The following is an 11,481-nucleotide window of genomic DNA, read 5'->3' as shown; positions in this document are numbered from 1 at the left end:
TTAGGGCCAGTTAGGACCAATATGATCATCTAGTCTGATCTTCTGCATAATGTTGGCCATAGAATCTCACCTAGCAATTTCTGCATAAAGCTCAAAACTAAGGCTACATTTTAATCACAGGTATTTTTAGTAAAAGTCATGGACAGGCCATGGGCAGCATGTGTGCTCTTGGGGGGGCCTGCGACCCCCGGTGGTGCTTGGGGGGTGCGGGTGGGGTGCACATCCCAAAACCCTGCTGCTGCTGGGGTGGGGAGGGTTTGGCAGGGCTGGTAAACTCCCTACCTGATTCCGCATGGCTCCCCAGAAGTGACAACATGTCCCTCCCTCAGATCCTAGGCGGAGGCGTGGCCAGGGGGGCTCCGCACGCTGTCCCTGCCCTGAGTGCCCAATCCGCAGCTCCCGTTGGCTGGGAACTGCAGCCACCGGGAGCTGCAGGGGTGGTGCCTGCAAGTGGAGGCAGTGCGCAAAGCCACCTGGCCACGCCTCTGCCTAGGAGCTAAAAGAGGAACATCTCGCCGCTTCCAGGGAGCCCTCCTAGCTAAGTGCCGCCCAGAGGCTTCACCCCCCTTATCACTTGAACCCCCTGACTCAGCCCGGAGCCCCCTCCCACACCCAAAATCCTGCTGCTGCTGGGGCTGGAGGCGTGGTAGCCCGAGATGCAGCTGTCCCAGGGACTGCCCGCATTGCTCAGGCAGCCCGCGGGCCAGCTGCACCGGCCACTGCAGAAATCACGGAGGTCCCAGAAAGTCACCTGAACCCATGACTTTCCAGGACTTCCATGACAGACTCACAGCCTTACTCATAATTTCTGTTTGAACTGTAACATCTTTTAAACAGATACCCAGGCTTGCTTTCAATGCTTCAAGTAACAGACAATCTGCCACATCCCTAAGATAGGTCTCTAACATAATGGAAAAGTAGAACATCATTTCCAGAGAACAAAGAAGACTTACTGGCTGCAGATCTGAGAAACAGACTGACAGCAAGTCAGTGATGTCTCAGAGATGTGATGGGGGCAAGCAAGAATCTAGAGACTGTTGCAGTTGGAAATAGAAAATGATATTGTTGCTTGGGCCATACCAGTCTCTCAGGAAAATAGCATTTATAAATGGGTTTTCAGATGAGAAATCAGAACAAGAATATTCTGAAGTTGTAGTAGCACCTTGAAATAGAAATTTTATATGAGCCTTTAAAGTGATTGCTCCTCTGTCACTACTACATTAGCCTGGATTGCAACCCAATAGCCTGACCACAGGTTGGGGATTGGATTTTATCCCACTCTTCTACCATGCAGGAGACTGGCACAAAGCCAATCACTCTGGCTTTATGCTAGTTCCAGAAGGTCATCTTCTTTCTTTTTGCTCCTGCACCCTCAGGCGCATAGGGCATCCAACAATTTCCCGCATTTATTTCAGTCCTATGATGGTCTGTAAGGCTTCTGATTGTCTTATTGATGGATTTGGCTTCTTTCTCTGTTGTGCTGCATAATGTTGTTCTACGTCACCCTCTTTGTCTCTTTTCAGGTGGTGACCCTATTATCACATGTTGTGGAAGTCGTGTTAGTGGCATCCTTAAAGTGTGTCCTAAATATTTCCACTGTCTTCTTACTTACATAAGTCACAGAAGAATGGCCATTCTGGGTCAGACCAAAGGTCCATCTAGTCCAGTATCCTGTCTTCCGACGGTGGCCAATGCCAGGCGCTTCAGAGGGAATGAACAGAACAGGTAGTCTAGTCATCAAGTGATCCTCCCCTGTCACCCATTCCCAGCTGCTGGAAAACAGAGGCTAGGGACACCATCCCTGCCCATCCTGGCTAACAGCCATTGATAGACCCATCCTCCATTAATTTATCTAGTTCTTTTTTGAAAATCCTTTTTTTGAAGATTCTTTTTGAAGATTACTGATGCTTTAAGCTGATTTCCTTGCCTTGGAATTTCTGATGTTTCAAGAAACTCTTTCCAATTAATTCTGAAGATCTTTCACACGCATTTACTGGACCTCTTCTCTATTATAGGACAAACTGTTTTTTATTTCAAATGTGGCTTTTTGTTTGTTTGTTTGTTTGTTTGTTTGTTTGTTTAACTTCAAGGCCAACATGGATGCTGAATTGTTGATATTTGTGGGGTGTCTGCTGTACTTTGGGTCCCTCTGAGCAAACTTTATAGGACCACTGAAGTGGATAACGAAAGACATGGAGGGAAGAGGCTGACAGTAGTGGCCCCATTTCCTACTTTAAAATCATCATGTAAAGAATAGTGAGCATGGCTGACCAACCTCAGGAAAACAGAGAAACCAGAAATAAAAAAGCTAGTTACTGTCTACCATCTTGGACACTGATTTCTGCCAACATTTACATGAGTAATCCGACTGAGTTACATGGGATCACTCACATGCAAAGTTACTCAAATCACTTGTATGTTTGAAGGATTAGTTTATAAAGTAGGTTTCTCTTTAGGAAGTTGCCTCAGTGCAGCCCTGCCGTTTCCCATATCCCCATCCTATTATATGCTCCTGGGGAATTCATCCCTCCTTCTCCCTAAGTTTAGCAGTATGACTCTTTTACCGTTGGATTAGAAAAGAAGAAGGAGTCTTCCTTAGGGACCCCTAAAATCTGATGTAGATTACCAAGGCAACTTGCCTTTGGTCTAACCTAAGCATAAATCTCTCTCAGGAATGACGAAAGTGTTCCACTTGAGTGCAGACTGCAAGATTGGCCCATAATGTTAGTAATACAGTAGAGAGCTAAAAGAGCTTCAGGATGACCCTAAAGGTACGCTTGGTGGACGTCACTTGAAATCTATAAAACTGAAGTTGAAGCCTGTCTAATTGTGCATGAAGGCAGAGTTGGTAGAGAGTGTTTTTGCATGGGTGGTCTTTATGTGTAGCAGGGCATGGGGAATGATGTGTTTTTCAGGAAGTTTTGATATTATGAGTGCTGATTGTGGTGTAGTGTTTGGGGACAAGAGTGCATGAAGGAAGGGCGTTGTGAGATGTTTCAATTACCACCTGTATCTATCTAAGGTACTTATATGACTCTCTCTACTGTAATATCTCAGCATCTCACATACTTTAATGTATTCATCCTCACATCACCTCTATGACGTAGGGAAGTGCGATCATTCCCATTTGCAGAGGGGGACCTCAGGCACAGAGAGACCAAGTGACTTGCCCAAGGTCATATCACAAGTCTGCAATAGAGCAAGGAAGTGAACCATACTCTTTTGAGTCACCAGCTAGCACCCTAACCGCAGGCTGAGACTCCTGCTCTACCTCATACACTCAGCCCTCTTTGTTAAGCAAGTGCCTCCTCCACCCAGGTATCACTCATACTTCTTCAGAAAATTGACAAGCTTGCTCTGCATTCAGTTGTCAACTAATGGTAATAGTGATGACAGTTACATTAATAGAGATGACAGTTACATCACCTCAAATTCTGCTCTGAATTTAATATTTGTATTTATTAGTTTGACATAAATTGCCTTCTTAGTGCTCAAGCATTAATTATGACTCATGACAGAAGTGCCTCAAATCTTTGTCTGAAGGAAATATTATTGAAATACAACAGAACTCTGGCTGGGTGTTTGTTAAGTCTGATGTATTTAACATGTGAAACCTTGTTATGGCAAAAGTCATTACATTTAATTTTTGTCAGAAAATGTCAAGCCCAGCTACTGGCCATGGGAGCATATTTCACAGCCACCCAGCAGACCTATGAATGGAAGAAGACATGAGAAGATTTCTGTCACTGGATTTACTGGAGTTGGTTGCTGTTCAATGCATTGATTTTGAGAAGTGCTAAACCCCCAAACTCCCACTGAAGTTGTGATGCTGAACACCTCCAGAATCGAGCCTTAATTCAACAAGTGTGTTTATAATTGCCATTTTGACATTCATGATACTGCATCATCTCGATCAAATTTATCTCTGTGATCCTCTGTGTTTTATCCTGATGTCAAATGAAGGAGGCACTTTAATGGATTCCATTTCTAGGGATACATTTTTTAGAGTCAAACTTTTATCTAGTGTATTAGGAACTCTCTTTTTCTGTTAAGTCAAAATGCAATGTCAATTTTGAAATCTAAACTAAAAGACTAAGATCTAAAATCTGTGCTGTCACAATTCTGTCAACTTCATTGGAATTACAGCAGCTCAGTATTGGTCCCAGTTTGTACGGTTTGATATTGTTTGAAACAAAGGGATAAAGAGCACTGGTCAGAACCAGGTATAACTTCCCACAGAGCTCTCTGAGTACACAACAAGATTGACCCAATAGTCTATCAGATGCCTCTAATGAAGCCCCCAAAAAGGCCAAACTGGGGATTGGTGGGGAAAGAGTGAATAGTAGACAAATACCTACTAGGGGCGTAGGATGAAAACTTGTGACCAAATACGTTATTTAAACCTAAGTGAAAAGCCAATGAAATTGTCTTCTGCATCACCTTTCTCAAGTTTCATGTGTTCTTTATCTTTAAAATTAATGGTGTCTGTAGTGAGGAAGAGCGACGGACTACTACGCTCCCCCTCATGGGTGGAGCAGAATTTGCCTTGCCCCCGGTAGCGGAAGTCCTGGGGCAAGACAGAAAATATAAAAGGAAAGCCCTGGAGCTCAGTTGGGGCTGGACCACCAGAAGGAGCAGAGATTTTTGCGGGATCCTGCAATAGTCCCTGAGCCACGCTTTGCTGTCGGAGGAGATGGACAAGTATCCCGTGGAGCTGCCAGAACCATCATCGGATGAATTCCCCTAGGACCAGTGGGGACTGCCAGTGGCTGAGTACCCTGAGGAGACAGAGGACCTTTGGACTACAGAGCCCTATACACAGACTGTGGTAGGAAATAGCCTAGAGGAACCAGACTTTAGTCCACTTCTCCTACTGGAGAGTGAGTCAGCGTGTTTCGGGAGGATCCCTGTTGACCAGTGGCAGACCCATCTGCCACTTTTAGGGCCCTGAGCTGGGACTCGGAGGAGTAGGATGGCCTAGATCCCCCTACCCTGCCTGCCACTGACCCCACCCCTGGGGTGGTGGTCAAACCCACTCTTTGGCCAGAAGGCCTACGCTGTGTTGTGGGCTCACCCCCAGCCAGAAGGCTGTGGAGCCATAAACTGTGCTCTGCCCCACCCAGAAGGCCAGAGCTCCCTTATAGACTGTTATTTACTGTCCACCCCAACCAGAAGGCTCTGGGCTAAAGACTGTTTGTGGCTCAGCCATACCCGGAGGGCCAGAGCTTCCCCTAAAGACTGTTACTTGATGTCTGCCTGTAGTGAGGTGTAGTGGCCTCCCTCCCCACTCAAGAGTGAGGGACCACTACAGTGTCCAAAACTCTTACATGGCTTCGTAAATCTCAGCCTTAATCTCTTACTTTCAAGGAAGCTTTGTCCAATCATCTTTGGCATGTGTGGTAATGTTCAGATTTTTTTATAAGTCTAATCATATGGTGATGGTGTTATCTATTTTAATTTTTAGTTAGTTTCACTGAATGTTGTTAGCCGCTGATTTAGTCAACTTTATAAGTGTTTTAAGTCTTGCATCATGTTATTACTTTAGTAGCACTGAAACAACAGGTTTTTTCCCTGTGTTGCAGAAATGAGTAGGAGAATTGAGCCTCATACCTTTTATAAAAAGAAAAGGAGTACTTGTGGCACCTTAGAGACTAACAAATTTATTAGAGCATAAGCTTTCGTGAGCTACAGCTCACTTCATCGGATGCATTTGCATCCGATGAAGTGAGCTGTAGCTCACGAAAGCTTATGCTCTAATAAATTTGTTAGTCTCTAAGGTGCCACAAGTACTCCTTTTCTTTTTGCGAATACAGACTAACACGGCTGCTACTCTGATACCTTTTATAGATGGTCACAGTAAGCAGCCATAGACATTAAAGCATTCTATTTGCAATGTATGTGTTTGGTTGATACAGAATTTGTGGGTGGCCTGTATACATTCACATATTTCTTTTGTCTGTGAGCTCTTAGAGAAACTTCTCAATGCACTTTCCCTGATCCCATCTTTTTCTCATGCAAGCTGAGACAGGCTTCCACTTTACACTGCAAGAGATCTGCCTTATTATATTATTCAGAAATTTTCACTTCATTTCAATTTCACTTTCACCTTCATTTTCACTTCAAATAAAAAATTTGAAATAATACTAGACTGTGAGGAGGAGCCTGAAATTAATACAAGTACACTTCTGACCATCTTGTGAGGGTTTGCAAATTTGTGGTGACTGAGCAGGTTTTATTGATGGCACCCCAAAACCAGACATAAAGGGATTTCTTCTGTGTAGAGAATTAGACAGAATTGTAATTGTGACACCATCAAGAAGCAAAAAGTGAAAACAGCTGTATATTTGAAAGTGCTAGTAATTTAGGATTTTTGGTGAAATGTGTGGAGGATGGAATGCAAATAACTGTAAACAATCTCCCTGTACTAAGGTATAGTGGTGAGTCAGGGGTTTGACAGATGTTTAAGAAAATATACACTAATGTGGAACTTGTAGAAAATGTTTGGGGATTTCCCTAGTTTTCAGCCTCTGGTTGTTAAGGCATGCTAACTGTGTACATACTTTAAGTCTAGCACATCCCTGTGTCTGGTGACTTTGTGGCCACAGGAAGCTGGCATTTAGGGACTCTTCTTACCCCCTTGACTGAAAGGAGTAACATGCTACATGATTAGTTTTGAGTTCTTCACTATGTGTTGGGATACTTCTGCATGCTATTTATAAATACTAGTTCTTTGACCACAGTTGTAAACCAACAAAGATACAACTGGTAGTATCAAGTAACTTAAAGTGATGTTAATTCTTAGGTTGAACTGTCTACACTTACCACCCATTCCACTGGTTAACCAATGATTCTTTATGCAAGTAAATTTGTAAACTTCAGTAGTAATGGATCCTCCCAGTGGATTTCAAACTGGTACATTTACAAGTCTTTTGTGGGGGAAGATACTCTTTTTCTGTACTCCGACTGCTCCTCACTTTTTCCATCACAATTGCAAGCAGAGTACCTCACCAAGACAAATACAGCTTCTACTTCATTCATTTGTTACTTAAGGAACATACATTCTTCATTACTCTGAGCTGAAATTCATACAAAATCTAACCGGCACTGAATGTTCTTCCAGCAGGTTGGATGTAAGGAAACAGAACAATTCCACTTCCTTCAAAACCTCTTTATAAAACCGAGAGAAAAATAGTTCTTAGGGCATCCTGGCTCCTTTCTACTATGCCTCATTTGGAAAAGCAATGCCCTATAACTCTTAATAAGGTTGATTACATGACAAGCACATCTAATTAGGTTAATGTATTTGGATATCTCTTTGCGGAAGTGGCACTAACAGTACAAAGGCTGCATCACAATGAACTTGCATTTGATTGACTGAAAACTATAAAATGCTGTAATGTTGCAGACCTCTAACCTGGTCATGTGTCAATGCAGTTGCTGCCTCAGTTTCCTTTTTAGGTAAAGATGGCTCTCCAACTAAAATGAGCTCTACCCTTTCCAGGGTAATTCTGTCCACAAAAAATCAACAAAATAAACAATCTTCTTGGGGGGTCTCTTCTTCCCAGGTGTTTCTTCCAAGGGAACCAACTCATCCTGGTGGTGGTACAAGGACCAAACATAAATAACAAAACGTTCTGAGCTATGAAGAGTATCTGCCCTGTTCTTTGGTTACTTGGGTTTCAGACTATTTGCCAGTCTTACAACGAACTCCCGCCCAAATACAGTGGGGAGTGGATACAGGGAGCTTGTACCTTCCCTCTGCTAGAATCTTCAGCACTGGGCTTCTAAAAAGAAGCAGATGTTCACCCCTGTCTTTCAGGAAGCTCTGCTTTATTGCCCATCCATTCAAAATCCCTCCAAAATAATTGAAATAGCCCTATCCAGGGCTTCCCTTTTCCCATGTCTCAGCTCTGCATAAGACACCTTTAGCAGCAGTCACTGGCCAGACTCCTTCCAAGGCCCATCCTACGGAGACCCACCACCACATCTTTCTCTCTGTGTTGTGAGAGGAAAATGGAGGTTTATATAGTCTGATCTCTTTCTCATCATGCCTTTTAGTCACCCACAGTTCCCAGGCTTCTTTTCAAACTGTAAGTCCCACATTGTCTTGCTCCCAAGGCAAGAGTAATGCAGGCCCAGAGGCCTGCTTTAGAGTCAATATGCTGCATATGACTTGTGATACATGGCTAGAAAGGGTTAAACATCCTGTAAAATAACTAACCCTCAAAAGACATGTGGGGAGATAATGTTTGTGTTTTTGTATATTTACATATGTATGAGTGGGGTCCAAAATGTAATCAACAGTCCCTGTCTATGCTGTATTCTGATTATTCAGAGATCAAAAGAACATCCCAGCATTTAAATGACCTTGTAAACATGGGATATCTCTGTATTCATCTCTCTTTGAGATGTATAGCTAATAATCTGTGAATGGTGGAGGAACAATCAAATTGCCTTATGTTAATTCTATAGCTAAGTACCAATGATGGACCTCCTTCAAAGTCATGCCAAGTTCCTTTTGAACTCCAACTTGTCAAAAAGAACATGAAATTGGATAAAAGATCCTTGGGTCCTGATTCTGTTATCTCAGATCTGCTTAAGCTTCATCGTGGGAAGTTTGAGTCACAAGACTGAAGTCCCAGCTATGCTGGTATGCCCTGAATATGATATTTGGACATTGGACTATAACCTATGAACTATTTCTTAAAGAACTCTTTGCATCTACAAAGCTCACCATCTCTGCTATGAATCTGAACCTCAAGGAATTGAACTCATGTCTGAATGTATATTGATCTTTTAACCATACTCTCTCTCTCTCTCTTTTGTTTTTTTTAATAAATTTTAGTTTAGTTAATAAGAATTGGCTGTAGTGTGCATTTGGGTAAGATCTGGAATATTCAATAACCTGGGAGGTAATGTATCCGATCCTTTGGGATTGGTAGAACCTTTTCTTCTATATGATGAAATAAGATTTTCACAAATCGTCATATTTGACTTAGGTACCTGGATGGAGTCCTGAGGCTGGATCACTTTAAGGGAACGGTGTTGTTTGGACTTCTGAGCAACCAGTAAGATAATAAAGAAGCTGTTTTATGCTGGCTTGGTAAATCTAAGTATTGGAATATCCACCAATTTGTGGGGATTGTCTGCCCCATTCTTTGCAATTCATCCTAATTGACTGACCACAGCTAGCCCCCACTGGGACCCTGGTCACATCAGCAGCGTATTAATGCCTAAGCCGACAAGGCCTAGGCCTAGGGAGGCAAATTTGCAGGGGCGGCAAATTTATAATAGCAGCCAGAGGCTGCTTCCCCCGGCGCCAGTTCGCGCCCTCCACCCGCGCCCCAACTCCACCCTTTCCCTGCCCCTATTCCCCGCCCCCTTCCAGCCCCTATTGGTCCCCTTCCCCAAATCCTTGCCCCAGCTCCGTTTCCTCTCCTGAGCGCACCGCGTTCCCCCCCCTTTCCCCTTCCTTCGAGAAGCTGTTTCGTGCACAAGCACTGGCAGGGAGTAGGGAGAAGCAGGACCCGGCGGCGCACTCAGGGGAGGAGGCAGAGTGGAAGTAAGCTGGGGTGGAGCAATTATTTCGGGGCCTAGGGGTGGCAAAATCTTTAATCCGCCACGAGGTCACATAACTATAATTATTTCACCTATTATTGAATACATGACAGATACTCATTACAAAACTATAGCCTTTCCAACCAGTGATGTACATCTGCAGTATAATCACTTATTGAGTCAGTTACTCTACCTCTTTTAGGACTAAACAGTTCCTAGCCTGTTAGCAGGTGAAGTGGAGAGCAGGGAGAAGGGTCTCCCTTCCTCCCATTTTTACACCCTACTCATGGGCAAGGAACACTTGTAGTCCATGCTCTCAGGGTAGTGTAGGGCTACTCTCTCTGTATAATCAGGAGTATAAATCTTTTCTAAGGGCTAGACTGGAGGTGAGGCCATGTATCCTCCTCATCAGCCCATGAAGTTCATCAAGTGTAGGGAAGGACACAGGTTGCACCTTTAAAAGGGACAGAACAGTGTGCATAACATCCTGCCAAACTCAGGCCTTTCAGCAATGCAGCAGAGATCTCTAGCATTTAACCTAACCTACTAAGTCCACTTAACTGGGTGTTATCTTGTAGTGAGCAAGCCACTGGATGAGCCCTGTGCTAACATGGGTTATGAATGTGCACTTCCACTTCACACAAAAGACTAGTGACTTCACACAAAAGACTCTTACTCAACAGTTATTCGCGGGTAATTACTTAATAAATATAAATAATTCATGTTAGAACTAATTAAAAAAACAAATTTACTGATCAATCAAATACTAATAATCTCCTGATTAAATATTAGCTTTTCTTAGTTACGGAACTATACATATTTTTCACATATGTTTGGACTTAAAATAAAAGCAAAATTAAATAACTACAACTTTGAGCAATCCTTTCCAAATGTTTGTTGATTGTGATCTGCATAATGGAAAGAGCATCTACAGATCTAAGGCATTCTAATGGATAATAATTTCAAGTTGTTAAGGTAGCCCATCAACATTAGAACTGGGCTTGTGTTCGGATTTTAAAGTGACAAAAAATTAGTTGGCAAACAAACCCAGTTTAGAGAAATTGTCTGACAACAGCATGTGATGTCATGGTAGGCTTTGTGATTTTGGACTTGAAACACATTAGGAGAACTTCTTGGAAGAAGAAGTATCCAAAAGTCCTACAGATGACACAAGTAGTTTAGCGATACACAAGCTGTCAAAGTTTCACAATCTTATGTAAATATGCCTTGAATCTTATTCATAGAATCTTATTCATAGAATATCAGGGTTGGAAGGGACCTCAGGAGGTCATCTAGTCCAACCCCCTGCTCAAAGCAGGACCAATCCCTAATTTTTGCTCTGGATCCCTAAATGGCACCCTCAAGGATTGAACTCACCACCCTGTGTTTAGCAGGCCAATGCTCAAGCCACTGAGCTATCCCTCCCCCAAACAAGGTCACATAAGGCCTCTCTGTGGCCAGCCCCCAGCAACCCTCTGCCAGTTGGTCTCAGTCTAGACCACTGCGTAGGCTCAAGCGGAAGAGCAAGCCTACTGGTGGGTGCTTTTGGGAGATGGGAACCCCAAGTTGTGGGCCAACTAGAGAAAATATCTAGGCCAGAAATCAAGCCTCTAGCTTTAGCCGTTGCTTGTTTGGTAGCACCATTATGGAAACCTGCAAGCCCTCAAAGTATGAAAGAGGCATCTTCTTTAAAAAGCCCATTTTCAGAAATTGTGAAAACCAGAGAGAAAACATGACTCCACGCCACGCACCACGCCCATGAGAACTACAGAGTTCATTATAGCTCCAATGGTAGTTGGGTACCTGCAGAGAGAGCATTACATCAGTGACTGTTTCTGAGGTGAAGGAGGAGACCCTTCTGGCTCAGTCATTTCTGGAGACTCCAGAACCAGACTGGGAGACCCAAGTAATCGTGAGGCTATC

Source organism: Dermochelys coriacea, chromosome 3 (assembly GCF_009764565.3).
Source record: "Dermochelys coriacea isolate rDerCor1 chromosome 3, rDerCor1.pri.v4, whole genome shotgun sequence".
NCBI classification, from domain to species: Eukaryota; Metazoa; Chordata; order Testudines; family Dermochelyidae; genus Dermochelys; species Dermochelys coriacea.
Note: the sequence above shows the minus strand (reverse complement) of the source record.